We start from the raw sequence: 16,746 nt of genomic DNA on the forward strand, positions 1-16,746 counted from the left end.
ACGGCTACCTTATAATGCGCTGTTTACAATCAATGGAGCTAATTAAAATATCAATGGCGTTTGAGATCCATAGAAAAGCTCGTATGCGCACTATTATGTGTTAAGAGTCTTACATTCAGTTAAAAATTGAATTAATTACATTACATCTAAGCGTGGCTATTTATTTAAATTATCAATTTTTAAGGTATTATGTGTTTAAAAATATGTCAAGCAGTTTTATGATAACTAAGTACCTACTATGTGCATGTTTATTAATTAATTATGCCATCTCGATTTTACAGAACTAACTTTTAGATTAAAATAAAAATGGTTTCATGGTTAAAATAATAAAAAACTACTTATGTTTTACGTGTAGTAATGCAATATTAATTTATCACTTTACCTATTTGTGTAATGCTAAAGTTGTTTAAGATTAACCTCTCCGAAACATAAATTCCATTGTTAAATTTACAATAAAACACCATTTTGGCAACATGTCTAGCAATTATCTCTGTCACAACACGAATTTCAAACAAATAATGAGACGTTCGACTTCAATTGGTCAATCAATAACCATGACAGGCGCAACGTGCGCACACGCGGCCAACGGTTGAGCGTGAGCTCACCATACATGCGGACTCGCGACAATACACAATATATTATATTATTATTCAACTTTCTTTGTTAATGAGCATAATTTAAAATTGTTATTTGTGTCGTCCATTATTGGGATTTAATTTTAATTGTAAAGCTGATTTGATGTAATTTTAATCTTGAATTATAATAGTGTCAATTCTGCAAATTTACGCTAATGTAAGGTTTTCATCACGACTTTCCTTCGTTGTCTCTTTCAGCGTCATCGTCCGCGCTGCGTGTGATGCAAGCTAACATTAACCGTAACACGAAGTCACCAGTGCGCGCACGCACGCCACACGCCACACGCCACACACGGGCGACACAAACGCCACGCCACATCAGCCAGTGACTCATCACAGACCATTGCCAGTGGCGTGAGAATCGCATCAGACAAATCGTGATTTGTCTAGATAATAACAGAAGCGCGGTTTTATTTGACATAAGTGCGAGCCATCATGTTCATTCACCATTTCAGACTTTCTTTTTCAGTTAAAATTTAACCAATTGAGATGAGTCAAGTTCGTTTCATTTTATTTTTCCACAAGCTGCAAGACTATGTATATTATATCATTATTTAAACAAATATGATTCTGGCTAGAAAAATGTTTAAGATAGGTATTTTTTGTTCGGTACTGAATTATGGTAGCGGTCACAAATGCTGACTCAACTGCTGAGGAAATTTTAGATCCCACAGAAGATGATTTGATAATAGAGCCTGATAAATGATGAATCTCCTATGAGTATGGGTGTTTGATTTCATAGATTTATCTATTGATTCACATTAAAAGACTGCAGTTCTGAACTCTCAGTTCTCACGTTGAAATTAAATGGGAAAACGTAAGCAAAATATGTACAATATAGCGCATATTGAAGTAGGGGCGGTCTGAAGTCGTGGTGTGTTACAAAACGCGAGAGTATGGCGTGACGGTATGTCGCCGAGCACCAGCGGCGCGCCACCCGGGCAGCATGCTCAGCTGCCTCGTCATATTATTGTACGAGCCAATTGTACAAATAACAAAGAACTAATTTTATATCCATACTTTTTCGTCCAATGGGTATAAGCAGAAAGCACATGCTTCTATTATTGCCTTTATATTTCAAAACATGATGAAATATGTTTATAGAATAAGTACATTGTGCTAGAAATAAATTCAGCTTCTATAATATCCTGCCTGAAATATTGAAAGTTCCTAACAAATGAAAAGAAATTGCCCCAAGTGCAGACGGAAATAGAAAGTGCAACTTATTGGGGCATTATAGTTAAAAATATACAAGTACTGATTTATTATATATGTATGTAAATCAAACATCTTATTACAGAATTGTTTCGGGCAATAAAAGTCAGGAAATGCTCAGTTAGGTACTTTCGATTCGTCTCAGATGCTAGACACGCCGCGATAGTTTCATATTAAATGGACGTTTCAGATGAAATATATCTGTAATATGAAAATATCAACAGTTATTTACATTTCAACTAATGCATCAAGTCACAGCTATTCATTTGAAGAAAGTACTAAAAGAGATACTTGACCAACATTCGTGGTTTTTGTACCGTTTACTTATTATTATTAGACTTCAGATGTTAAAGTACCTATGACTTTTTGAAATTTACATTTGCTGTTTATTTTTCACTATCGGCCGAGCAACTTGAGACTAAGTTAATATTTTATGAAAATATTTATTCGAATGTCCAATTAATCAGAGCTTTCGTAAACGAAAGTGTTTCTTTTGTGACTAATGTATAAAAATAGTATAAGAGTGTGGTAACGAGAACAAGCAATGCAGAGAGCGATCATTGCGGCGTGATAATAGAGCAGAGCAAGGCGTGGGCGGCGTGCAGCGGTGGTGGCTGCGCGAACCGGATCTAAGCTCGCGATAAATCATGGTCCGCGCGAGTCTCGCACCTCGCCCCACGCCGAGCGCCGCGCACGCCCCTAGCTCCCACTACGTGAACACACAAACTTACTTCACCCCGTATAAGGAATTACCAAAACAATCCACATTCCAAGATGCAGGACTATGATACACCGTTATTTATTGCACTTCTTTGTGATTTCACCTGCACACAACACATCATACATGCTCTGATCATAATATGTATTTAAATATTGTCCTCAGCGAGATCTCAGATAGCCTTCTTACATAGTAATGTTCTCTTGCATTCTCCTGTTTGCCGAATTATATGTCTGGCAAGACGATAAGAATTGGTGATTCCCGCTTTATCCCACGGGAACGCGGCTGAAGCCGCCAGCAGAAACTAATTTTTAATAAGTAGTACAGTTCTTTTAAGTATAGATATATTCTATCCTAATATGGTCTGTTTCTCCAGTCATACCAAGCTAACTTCAACACAGTAAGAAACACTAACAAATGTGGTCTAATTGTTAATTTATTCCGTAAAAGTGCAAGAAAAATTAACAAAATTCCATACATACATATGTTCAAACTAACATACAAAATTATAATCTGTGAAATTCCTATTATTTTAATAATTTTCGGCTTAGTCAAGATGTTCCGGTTAACTGTACATATTTAAGCAGACAATAGGAAAGCGCTACAATAGGTAGTTTTATTTAACGTCTCCCATTAGCACTGTTTCGAAATTTAATATCAATATTATGGGACGGATTTTATTACCAGTCCGGTTAGCTCTTCCCACGCAAATTGAAATCGAAAGAATAGATTCGGAATACGTCCATGGTCATAAAAATACTTTCAAATGAAGACGATTGTTATCGTTTTGATTGGGCCTATGTGATTGCTTTTGAGATTGAAATTGAATCTGCGATGTTTAATAATGTATGTAGTGTTGAGTGTAAATGTGCACGTCGTCGGGTACGAGAACAAATGCAATGGCCGGGTGACTGGGTGGTGTGAGACGTCGCGGGCGCCGGCGTGCACAGCGCCGCGCAGCCGTGCGGCCACTGCACTCGCTTCGATTTCACTTTTATTAGCAATCCACTTAATTGGATACCACAGTTGCGGTTTTATTCATTTTGCAGATTCATCTGGGACGCATTTTTAGTATTGTAATAATGACAAAGTCAGATAAAGCTCCGGTTCTCAGTGAGAGAGAATAAAGAGAATAAGATAGATAGTTAGCGTCACCTGCATTGTATGAATAGCACGTAACTAGATGCGTCAATCTATGTAATATTAATAATATATTATATTTTACATAGTCATTCTGTAACACTGTGACGGATTATGACTTAATCAGTTGATAAAAGACCAACGTACACAGAAATATTTCTTTCACTGAAATTTTTTGATGACTTCTGTGTTTTTAATGATACATTTATTTGATGGATGCACCACACTTCTTCAAAGTTCTTTACTTTTTATGTTGTTGAGTAATAGATATCTTTCAAATGGTTAAGAATGTAAAGAACATTCTGACTGTTTATCTAAAGAGATTAAGTGAATTATGGCAAAGTGTCAGAGTACAAGCGACAAAAAGTGTAAGTAGGTATATTTAGGTAAACTTCCTTGAAATGCTCCGGTTTTATCGTTAAGCGGCGAAGGTCAGTCGAATTGCTGGAAAAGTACAATGCGAATTAAATTTTAATTTATACCTAAAACTACGCTCGTAATCCCACGCTCGACAGCTCGGATTAAATGACATTCATAGTTTTTGTCCAGCGGCGCACGCGCACTGGGGAAACACCACCGTGTGCTGTGGAACCAGCTGCACCCGACCCCACGCCTGCGCAGTGCGTTTCCTACTACATTCAATAACATGCATACATCATGTACGTGACTACAATTGCACAGTTTTAATCCGTTTATTTTTACACAAAATCGCACATATTTGGGCAAAATTATTATACAGGAAATAACCCGCAAGGACGTCTGAGATGCTGCTTGCATGATTTAATACTTCCTAATGTCTAAGTCAAATCACGTACTAGAGCTAGGCTGCAGGGGTCTAACAAATGGCCGACGTAAAAATGAACCTGAGCTCATAACCCGCAGCGTGTAGAAAAGTTAGTTTAATGGGTACAGCAGTAGAACACCGGTCTGTGCATGAATACATTTGCATTGGTGCTATACGTATTGTACTATTGTGTTACTAGTTCGGGTCTGCACTTCAATATAGGTAGGTAGTAATTTAGCCATTTAATTTCCGCGTCCAAGTGTCACTGAAGGACGTTTGAAATGTCATTATCTCAATCGACGCGTGCTTTTGTACTCTTATTATTTCTTGCCGAGCTCGATTGTTGTATTATAGTATGATAGATGAATCATTGTGTTTTTTACGGCGTTAATTAAAATGTTAATTAATGTTATTCTGTCATTTATAACCGTTTGCCGTTTATAGAATCAATTCATTCTATAAATTCTATTAATATCATCTGTCGTCCATAATTCATTAATTGTTAATGTGTCAAAAACATATTTTATATTCACAAACTTAAAATTCACAATTTGCTAAAAATATATTACTATAATTAAAAAATCTTCAAAGGTTATTCCAACTGGGAATTTTTCGTAGTAGGAATAGCTACGCGCTACGGTTCTACGAACCTACGCCTTGCTACGGCTACGAACTGGGGAACCTTTGGGAATCTTCGCTCGCGTAGTATTATCATTTGTTCCAATCGCGATTAACTAATTAATGATACAAAATAAGATAAACCGGAACTGTTTATATGTACGATTTTGACTTTCACTTGCACTCCATCATAGAATATTCCAACAATAAACCAGTTTTACATTTTGCGACTAGTTAGAGTTTTAGCTAGAGCTTTACAAATTTTTTTACGCTGCATATTTAATTTGCTTATCGTACCACGATAAACTAATGGAATTCTATTCAGATTTCATTATAATAAAGAACAGGTTTATAATAAATTATGAGTTAGAAAATGAAATTGCTAAATTAATTGCTGATAATGTAAGCATATTTTTGTATATTTTCGTTAATGACATACTAAAATAATGCAGAATTCTGCATCGTTTTATACTACTGTTGCATTTGTATGACTGTTGCACAACTTTTTGTCTACAGCTATAAATATTTGTTAATTTATACTTACTTTACTATTCGACGACAAGGGAAACCCGCGCCACCACAGTTTCAGAATGTAAAATATGTTAGAGACAGACAGCACGTCGGAACTCAGTCAGCAACAACGTCCAGAGACATAAATATGCAAGTAGTGACAGTTGACATGTGTTCGGTATTCAATTATGAACCGTTCCAACACCACTTAAATTGAGGAAAATCATATAAATTGGCAAGAGTGCGCACGAGCTGTGAAACAATCACACCTCCACGTGTGCGTCCTCATTGTGCGTCTAATAGGAACACCTACTTCCTAACCGCCAAACAAACAAACAAAGTAAGTTGGTGCAAAATGCTAAACGGCGCGTCCTCATTCGGCTCTTACAAATTCGCGGCAACCTGCTTGTTGACACACTTCACAGAATAATGGCCCCGCTGTACTCATATTGATTAAAGAGCATTGTTTTATGGACTGAGATAAGCGATAAGTGCATTTAAATTCCCCATAAAATACTTAATCAGAAAATTTTCCACGTTGTTAAAAAACGTATTTAAAGTAAAATTACTAGGTATAAAATGTAGACGTACCGAATACATGTTAATTTGTTGCGGAATCCGAGAGCAATAACCGACGGCTCTGCTAGCGGTATTCGGCGGTTTCTTCGACTCTAATATTCGACAAAAACCACCGCATAGTGTGTATGTGTGCCTCTGTTTATGCACTACTACGAAAAACTTCATATGTATGTTTGATTTGAGTGTATTTCAACATATTAAGCTTAATGTGAAGATTAGTCACGCTACGGCCTTTAGAAGACGCGAGTCCGCGTATCTCGTATCGTATATATTTATTTAAATTCGGAACAATGATGCTATCTCTATGTGTGGTATGTTGTGTTCCTAGTTTTTATAAATAAAACTTAATTTTATTGGTTGACTAGCTAATGCCCGCAGCTTCGCTCGCGTGAACATTGTGACTTCATTTTCTAAAAATAGCCAAAGTTACTCCTTAGTACATCAGCTAGCGGCCAACAAAATTCCCATCAAAATCAGTGCAGCCGTTTCTGACATTAGCCGCAACAAACAGGCAAACAGACAGACAAAAATTGTATATTAATATGCACAGGTAGTTAAAAAGCGGATACTTCAATGTTACAAACAGACACTCTAATTTTATTTATTAGTCTAGATTAGCTGATTTATTTTTCACCTGTATCTTAATATAGAGACGATAAAATTAAATAAGAAGAAAATTAATTGCAATAAAATATCAGTCACATATAATGGCCACTTGGTTCTTGAGCAACAGGTGCACTGACGAACATAAAACATATACTGAGCAATGTTAATATGCTATGTTGATTGACATTACTTTAATTAAAGTTTATTTTAGCTTGTTAAAGTAGGTACTGATATGATAGGTAACCTCCATTTTTAACAAAATCTATTTAGACAAATTCTTCGGAATCTATTTAGACAAGCTCAAATATGTTAACTAATGACCTATAAGTAAAACATCATTATAATATATTGAAGTATCGTATTGGAAAAATTCCATTACGTAGACAAGCAAATATGCGCAAGTTTTCTTACAAAATTAACATGTTATCTATTGCAAATGGTTGCCTTTATGCAAGTGTGTTGTTGTATGAAATATACTTTTTATTTTTAGTTTAATTTAATATATCAATTCTCATATAGACCAGATTGGCGATATATTAAAGAAGGGCAAAATTAAAAGTAAGACTGATGACTGTTGATGAAGCGAAAGAGGTATGTAAGAGTCGTAAAAATTGGCTGTCCATTGTCTCTGCCTACCCCCATGGGAGAAAGGCGTGACGTTACGATACGTTTTGATGTTTTTTTATATTGATTATATAAACAATATGTCGGTTACTTCTAAGCAAGCAGTCAGTGTCCTTACATTCTTCAAATAACGTTTGTGAAAGCTCTTAACCACAATTTAGTCAATATCACGTACATACTGTTTTGAAGGATCTAACTGATTTTTGTTTGTAAAGTATTAGATGGCTATCGTACAGATTAATTTTCATTTATATGTCAATACTTTTTCATTGTTTTCAAAGAGAGTTTTCTAAAATTTCTATGACAATTCGCCTTTATAGAATTCGACATGAGAGAACCATGCTTAGGCTTAGGCACGAATGGGTCGGCTTAACCGGAGTGATACCACTGCGTCACAAGAAAACGGTGTAAAATATTGGTTACGCCAATTTGAACCAATGACAGGCAGCAGTGCACTCTGATAAGCCCAAATGTGCTACCCGCCTACCAAGCATGCATGATTTTAATTATGGCAATGCCTCAAACGTTCACTGCCACGTAGGTCACCTACGTTAGCGGAAGATTTGCCTTCAACAGTTTTCTGTCAGCAGTGAAAAGCTGAAAAAGGAGAGCTATATTGGACGCTCATGCTGAAAATTTTGAAATGTTAGTTTTTATTCGATTTTGAAGTTCAGACAGACAGAATATTCACGACAATTTCTACCTAATTGTTTTTGTATCGGTCAGCTTTTATTGGCATGCCGCATTTTCCTGATTGCATACGCGCCAGCCAGATCAACTAGAAACTAATGAATTAACCATCGCTTTTTGTTTCAGGGGCAAAGGTTACACGTTATACGGCAAGGACAAACACTTTCTGCGCAGGAGTGCACGTCGCGGTCGGCCGAGCACCAACCTTCCGCGTCGCGCCGCGCCTGCGCTCCACACGCGAGAGGTCAAGGCTCCAATACTGCCCATTTTGATCTAATTTACTCAACGAAACCGTTTTTTGTTCATTTGCATTTTAATCAACATGTACTTTGCAAAAGTTTTAATTAGGATAAAAACCTAGGTTAAGGCTGTATACATTTTCAAAGTCATACGTCTGCTAAGGCTTGTGATGTGTTTAACAGAATATATCACTGACGTACATAAACTAAAAAAAGATTAGTAGCTTTTTAATTACTATGTACATTATTTATGGCGAGGAGAATACCTACGTTAATTAATATCTACTTATTGGTTTGGAAAAGTTAGACCACACCTTTGCAAATTACTTCTCTGGACGCACCCATCTCTAGCGGAGGTCATTATATTATCATCTTACATTTTCCTCAATCAATCAAAGTATATTTTAACAATTTATATAAGTAGATGCATTTCTTTAACTTATGATAAACCATTCATACGTCGTTCAAAACACATTAATATTTGTAAAGTTAATAACTGAAGCGTGGGAGGTGTAAGTTTAAACAATTATCGGGCGCTCATCAAACCTTACAATAAATGTTTACAATAAAAGTTCGTGTATTACAATTTTTAATTACATAATAAACAATTAACTGAGAGAGATTTGTGTGCTGTCATTATCGCACTTTCTCCGAAAATCATAACAGACCGGGCAGGCGGAGCCGATTTACTGCTGAGTATTTTACACCTTCGAATTGGCGAGAGTTATAGATTGTTATTATATTACGTTGGCTACGTACAACATCTAGTTACGTGGCCGTCGTCCCACGGTTCTGATTTGTGATTGGCACTTATGGAAATTCAATTGGTACTTTTATTTTTCGAATGATAAACGGCCATAGCTTTGACCGAAAGAACGCCGAACTACTCCAAATATAGGAGTATGTACGTACTTACACTCCGCTTACGTATTTAAAATGCCTACATCCAACGAGCCGATACCGCGATATTGAACATCAAACATACTCTAGCATAAACATTTATAGATATACGCGAGTAAGTGAGATGATCAATAGAAAAGATACCGACTGCGCAAACGACATAACGTGTTTCTTGAGTATCGATAAAATAAGCGAAACTCCCTTCAGACTGTGTAGTTGATTCCCAACGAACGATATCAGACATTGCGTTCTGGCTTACTCCACTGAAAGGTTACTGTTTTCACATTACGTCGTACGCAGTCTTAAGAATGCCATTGTTTAACCAACCAGCGAATAGCACTCCATGTAACTATTTTCATTCGCAAAGCTCTCTAATTAATCGATTACAACGCTCAAGTACTTAATGAAGAATTTGTTTACCTATTTAGGTATACTACATTATTGTATCACTGATGGACACAACTTAATCTTTTATGGCACTTAATTATATTTGAAATCACATATTTTTACAATATCTAAATATGCATCGTATTGTAATTATCAAACTATTAAGTATTCACTTTCCAATAGTTTTCTCGTTTCTATAAAGACGGCATGGACGCAGAAATCCCAAGCCTTATTCATTCGACTCTTGAGTCGTGGACAAGATATCCTATTGTTCTTATCGTGAACTAGCGTAGTACTCATGTTATTGAGGCCGTTCGTTTGTGTAGCCGATGCCGAGCTCGATAAATAAGTAGGCATATTACTCTCAGAATGGCAACTAAATGTGAAAAGAGTAAATATATCTGCGAATACACGTTTCACTTGTTTAAGGAAAATTTTGAACAAAACTAACATTTTGGTTAGTCACTGACTTCATTCAAATACAGATTCCCATGCATTACGCGCTATCTTTTCCGAGTGACAGTTGAGAAACCTGAACTGGATAATTTTAATAGCTTTACTGAGTTTTGAAGGCATTCACGGCAGATCTTTGGCCGATATAATACATTCATGCATTAGGATGTGGTTGCAAGGTTGTTACGGAAAGCATGTCAAAGAACATTCTAGAATTATTTTCATCTTAATGTCCTCTCACGCTTCGTACACTTTCATTCAAGTTCGTGATAATTTGCAACGTACCTACTTTCAAACGCACCAGACAAAAACTAACTAACAAAACTTTATAAATGAGTATTCATCTTGATAAATTGGTTTAATTTACAAAATGATGCACGTAGCCACGTTTATTTTCTTTTCTTTTTTTTTTGTTTGACATCTTTCGTGTATTATATTCAGCCTAATTTTAAGAAAATTTAAAAAGTATTTTTGATGATTTATAAGCATCAACGATATGCTTATCTTAATTTAGTCAGTTGTAGATCTATAATATAACTGAAATAAAATATGTATAGACTTGAACATTTATAAACACTACAAAAACGGTAAAAAAAAATGTTTTTATCAGATTGTCATTCAAGTGAGATTGATTAGTCTCTGGTTTCCAACATCTATCTGGAATTGGAACACAATTAAAAGGACAAATCGTGACGCATTATAAGGTATAGTTAAGAATATCTGCGGCGGCGCAGTGCAGTGCCGTCGTGTGGAGCATTCTGATTGCGTAACGCGATCATGCGCCGACGAGCCACGACCACCGGCTCATGCTCAGCATCCACGGAGCTATTTCTATTCACTACCTCTAACAATATACATTAAACTAAACAAATGGGTAATGAAGGCACATTCAAGTTTCTGAATCGAAGCGAACAGTGTCCCTCAATGTTTAATTTTATCACCTTTTATATCTTTAAAATGTAGAGTATCTAATAATATAATCTGTGGTTTAGATGCAACACCATAGCAAGATCATAAATTAAACCAGAACTACTTAAATTGAAAGCGCTTTTAACTAATCTAGCGACCAATAAATTAAAATTAAAGTCTTTTAAAAAAACAAGCTTTTGTGCAGCTGAGCATTAATAGCCATGCAAACTAAACGTGTATACAAAATTTCAGCACAATCGGTTGAAGATTCGTATCTGCTTTAAAATTCGGTTGCCAGATTGCACTTAACACATATGTAGTAAGTTAATTAAAAGCTTGTAAAAGTGCAACATTATTTTGTAGGTATATCTCAAATGATTGTTTTCTTGAAAGCGTGTAGACGGAGAGGCGGCGCAGTGATGTCACGAATTGAGGAACAACGGCATTCGAGTTCGGCTGAAGGTAGTGCTGCGAGCTGCGAACAATACACGCTCCCCTTGCCGCCGCCTAACAAGCTCCATCACCTTCATGCCATCTCATTGTACTATCGCTACGGGCTAATTCGTACTGTGACGTTATATCCTTTGTCCAATTCAATACTACTCTCAAGGTAACGCGGCCCGCTATAAAATACTAAAGACAATAAAACACTTATCGCTGAGATATCGCTAAATGCTTTAATAACTGCAAATCTGCTAACAATTAGGACCAGAACACTTCCATCGAGATTATTGGCACAACGGTATTTTTTTTCGAAATATTTTCCGGTGTAGTGTTGGTTTTATCGGTTTTTTTAATAAAATGCCTCAAGTAATAGGGTCAAATCAGTAAATGGAATAAGTTTTATATTTTCCGATAATGCCAATACATGTCGGTACTGTTAAAACCAATGAAATGCATGGCCAAACTGTTACCGAATGATACTTGTTGTGTCATCGTGTGGCTATTTCGTGTACATATATTTTAAACAGAAATAATTAAAATATATATATTGAAAGATTTAAGATAAAAAGTCAATCGTTGTCACATGCTGATAAAATCACACAGCACACACTTAATATAAAACCCTAGACTATCTATAGCAAAGTGTAATAAAGTGAGTAAATCTTATTACTTATACCATTCAAAATTCTAGAACTATCTATAGCTTGCAAAGTCTGCAGAGGTAGGTATACAAGAAGTATTTATTATAAAGTATATGCCAATAGCCCATAAAGTTAATTGTGAACCGGATATAAGAGAACTGTACCAACAAACGCGAGTACTTGCCGCGGACCCGCTCCGTACGACGGCAAGTTTTTCTTCCGTTCATACCTTACTTGTAATTTAGCTTAAACGTTTTTAATAGTACCGACACGTATTCTGAATGACACAGAATCAGATCAGCGAAGACAAGACCAGTCCAAAGGAAATACCGTTTAATTACGAACTGTAATAAGAACGATTCTCAAAGTTCGATTGTTTCAAGTTAATAGTCACAGTCGAATGAACTTAAATAATATAAACATGAATAAGTTGTGGTAGGTACCATGTGCGCTTTATAGTCTCTAGAACAAAGCTGTGTATGTGTATACTGCTGTGTGTTATTCATAAACTCCACATGCTACATCTCCTGTTAGTATACAAAGCCACGTGCATTAATAAGTAAATTAAACTTTTTGAGTTTTTCCTAAATCACATTATCACATGACGATAATCTATTTTAATATCATAAGGAGTTTAAATCTTATTAAATATCCACTTCTCATACTGTTACTCGTCATTAGACGCGGGTAACAGTAATAGCGCGGTACATTTCCATGTAAACACGACAGTTACTTTATGATGATTCTAATTATTATCAGGCAGGCTTTATTTAACTTCTCTCACGAAATCTATGCATGTGTCCGTTACCTACATTCCGTATGGTCAATCGTGAGAAAAATATAGAGAAAATTTAACGTATAGATACTTACTGTATGTCATATTGTAAGTATGTAGTGCGCAATGTTCGCACGAACTGAATAGTAGGTGCTACTGCGCGTTGAAATCTTTTGAACAGAAAATGACACGGCGCGCAACACAATGCGGTGCGGTTAACATAAATGTGATCGCAGAATTACTCGTATGTTGTCTGATATTTACATGTATATTTGTTATTTAACTAACAAGTAACCAAAATCTTGTCAATATGTAAGATACATTGTTATTCTCTTAATTAAGTTTGTCTCATGTTCGGTATACGAGTTTTTACTAGGTACGATCAGTATAATCATTGAACTGCTTTAGTAAAATTGAACAAAACTCAGTCTTGCTTAAACATTATTATATTCTGATTATGGTAAGCCCCGGGCGTAATAACCAATGCAACGTATAAGGTAAACTATACAACAATTGCTTCACCGCCTACACTTAAACTCTCTGACTGTTTCATTAAAAAATTACATACTTTTTTCTCCATCCGCGTTTATAAATGTCAATATTTTTATCAAGCAAATGATAATTTCTTCACTCATGGAAACATTAATTTAGCAATAGTTCTCGCAACCGCTCTACCTCTACTGGTTTAATGAAAACTTAAATATTACAGCTAATACATATTTATATCAGATCCCTGCAAAGTGAAATATTCAAATACTAATATCATGCAACTGTGTTAGTGTACTTCTTGGGCACAAATGAAAGATAACAAAGAGCTAAAAGAAATTGAAACTCACCTTCGTCTATGATGAAGCGATCCAATAAGTATTCTGAAATCGGATTAACACTCCAGTGAAATATGCACGAGTCGTAGCACTTAGTCTGTAAGCAAGCGAACGCGAGTGGGGTCCGCGTGGGGAGCACAGGGTGGTGGGTCCCGAGACAGTCCAGGGTGTCGGCTGCGGAGAGCTTCGGGGTGCCGGCGGCGCGCGGGTGGCGGTCCAGCGTCCGGCCGCACTACGCGCCTCGCAACGGTAAACTGGCTGGCAGCGCCGACACAGCCTCTCCCTCGCTTGTATGAGTGCCTCCAACCTCCCTCCCGAACAAATAGTACCGTACGCCGCGCCGCGCTTGTGTCTCGCTAACATTTATTATACTTTTATTAGTGTTCGCGTGCGCGCACAAGTGTGCGTCACGCCGACACGCCGCTACGTGACGCGCCGTGAGCCTGTGTGGCTGTCGGAGTAGGTAAAGTAACTACCTATGCGTGCTTTGATCTTACGATTCGGTATGCACGGCCGCGCGGGCGCACGTACCGCCGCGGCTATACTTTACTTCTATAATATCTAGTCAATAATTTTAGTTTGGGTTTGTGCAACACCACACGTCGTGTCGACTCAACTATCTAGGCTAGTAACCGGTATACACAACCATAAGTATCTTCACTTAAGAAATACTTATTTTACGTAATAATTGTGGACTCATAACCCATCAATAATACCGCAATAATTTTAATTACACGTTGGAATTCAACCTCTTTCACAGCAAAAACAATCATCTCATAGCAGCCATACAGAGATTAAAGTTATATTATAAGTCTTACCTCGGACCTCGAATAGGTAGTTTAGATCATAGTCCCATAATATCGAATCTCATTAAAAAAGACAAGTTACTTTTCATCACTTAAAAGTTACCAATACAATGATAATATTATCTCTGAAATACGATCAATTTTTGAGAATACTTTTGTAAACCTAAACAATAGCTGAACCAGATTATAAACGGACCAAAAAAAAACAAAACATCTTTATTGGACTGAATAGATATAGGTATAAGATCTATATAGGTAAGTATCTTTGTAAATAAACAACTACATATACATTCAACATATTGTGATAGAGTTTTAGTACATTTTTACGACCCTCCCCAATCCCGGATTCCCCAACAATCCTCAAATCCGTAACCCCCAAAAGGTTGGCAACGCACTTGTTATGCCTCTGTTTCGGGTCTCCATAGGCGGCACCGATTACTTTACCATCGGGTGATCCGTCTGCTCATAAAAACAAAAACATTTTGTGTCAAACATCGAAATATCTACATACGTACTTGAATATACATTATACTTTACCAAATTATACTCTCGTAAGCAGTGCCGGCGTTAGGGGGGGGCGACATGGGCCGATGGCCCAGGGCGACAAAGTCTGAGGGGCGCCAATAAAATGAAAAACTACTACTAACACTTGATATTGCTTCCCTCAAGTGGGCGCCACAATATTTTCGCCCGGGGTGTCAGTGGCCCCTACGCCGGCACTGCTCGTAAGTTAACAAATAACTTCTAGGCGTTGGTATAGTAACAAGTATATACATAACTCCGTTAAACTCCGTTTCGCCAACAATGATTCTCTCGTTTTTCTTCCTGAATTTTCTTTGCTATAAACCTTACGGAGCCCGAGACCTTTCCAACGAATGCAAAACCAAGAAAATCGGTTCATGCGTTCTGGAATTACAGTGTCAGGAAGGAAAACCCGACTTATTTTTATATTATAGATTGACTTTTTATAATAGATTACATTAATTGCCACTAGTGTTAGTAAAATACTAATCTTCACCGACAGACAGAAAGATTGAGTATCAGATGACCTTAGTTTTATAAACGTGAAATTTAGAGGACGTATGTTACTCGTTTCATGAGTTACTCGTAGATGATACAAGTCTACATCCGATGAAAAAGTATCCCACAAGAGTCGAATAAAAAGTATTTTCTTGATCTTCTTTTTTGTATAGTTATTTATTGAGGATTGTATTGTAAACCAAGTATATGTGCAGATATAATAAATATACATATTACAATCCTGTGTGTTCACTAGAGACCTGAATAAAAATATGCAAGTAAGTAGGTCTAAGTATTTGCTTACTTCGCGGCACAAATAAATGCCAAGTACATAGCAACGTGATATTTAAAATCACTCGACCTAATCTAGCACTCAAGTGCCCGCCTACAATAATGTTTTATATCTTTTTATGAATATCGTGCCTACCTGCCTTTATGAATCATGTTATGTCGCCAAAATAACGGTAACAGTGGCACTGCCGATCCTTGATGGGTAAGATTTTGAACGTGATTCCTTTCTGATGTCCACAGATAATCGTGAGAAGATGCGGACCATACGTGCTACTATTTAGAGTAAAGTTTTCCTTTATGTGATCTACAAAGGAAATGCTAAAACTTACTTACCTAGTTACTTACTTACAATTTGCGTTGTACCTATATATCTATATACGGTACATACTAAGATATCAATTGCATTTTTGCTATTGATACTTAATGAACTTTATGTGGTCACTACTATCCTGTGGCAAAAAAGTGTGTAGATAGATATGATGGCACACCCACACAGTTCCCTTTTTTTTACTATTTAGTCAATAGTCAGCAAGTTGTATTGGTGGTAGTGCCCGTAGAGCTGAGCCGCATGTAATATAAATAAGCCAATTTGACCAGAAGCATCCTATATTCAATAATCAAGTGTTCATACGAACCTGCAAAATATCGTTGTAATATTAACAATTTTATAACGCCTATTTAGCAAATGAAGGGAAAACTTTATATAAGTTTTTTTTTTCCTTTATTCCAGAATAAAAAGAAAATTACTTCATATATCATCTCGTAGGCAGCATGTGATGGTAGTGGATATCCGGGCGAAAAGACGCTTCCCGAGCATGAAGGTGCGGAGGTTCGAAACCGGGCAAGTACACATAATCTTTTCCAAGTTTCAAAGAAACCTTGACTTAGGTTAAGCTAGACTAGACTTAGATTAGAATCCCCAATTTACCATGGGTAAG

The 16,746-nt window shown here is 36.6% G+C and overlaps 1 protein-coding gene across 1 annotated transcript in view; it reads right to left on the reverse strand.

The window, feature by feature from the left end:
- The window catches only part of LOC118262486 (uncharacterized), a 60,422-nt gene extending 46,320 nt beyond the window's left edge, over positions 1 to 14,102 (reverse strand). The window contains exon 1 of the mRNA XM_050697413.1: positions 13,704 to 14,102. The gene's annotated coding sequence lies outside the window, so the exon portion shown is untranslated. The remainder of the gene's footprint in view (positions 1 to 13,703) is intronic.
- Between the last annotated feature and the right edge of the window lie 2,644 nt (positions 14,103 to 16,746).

The sequence above is a fragment of the Spodoptera frugiperda genome, chromosome 12 (assembly GCF_023101765.2).
Source record: "Spodoptera frugiperda isolate SF20-4 chromosome 12, AGI-APGP_CSIRO_Sfru_2.0, whole genome shotgun sequence".
Classification (NCBI taxonomy): Eukaryota; Metazoa; Arthropoda; class Insecta; order Lepidoptera; family Noctuidae; genus Spodoptera; species Spodoptera frugiperda.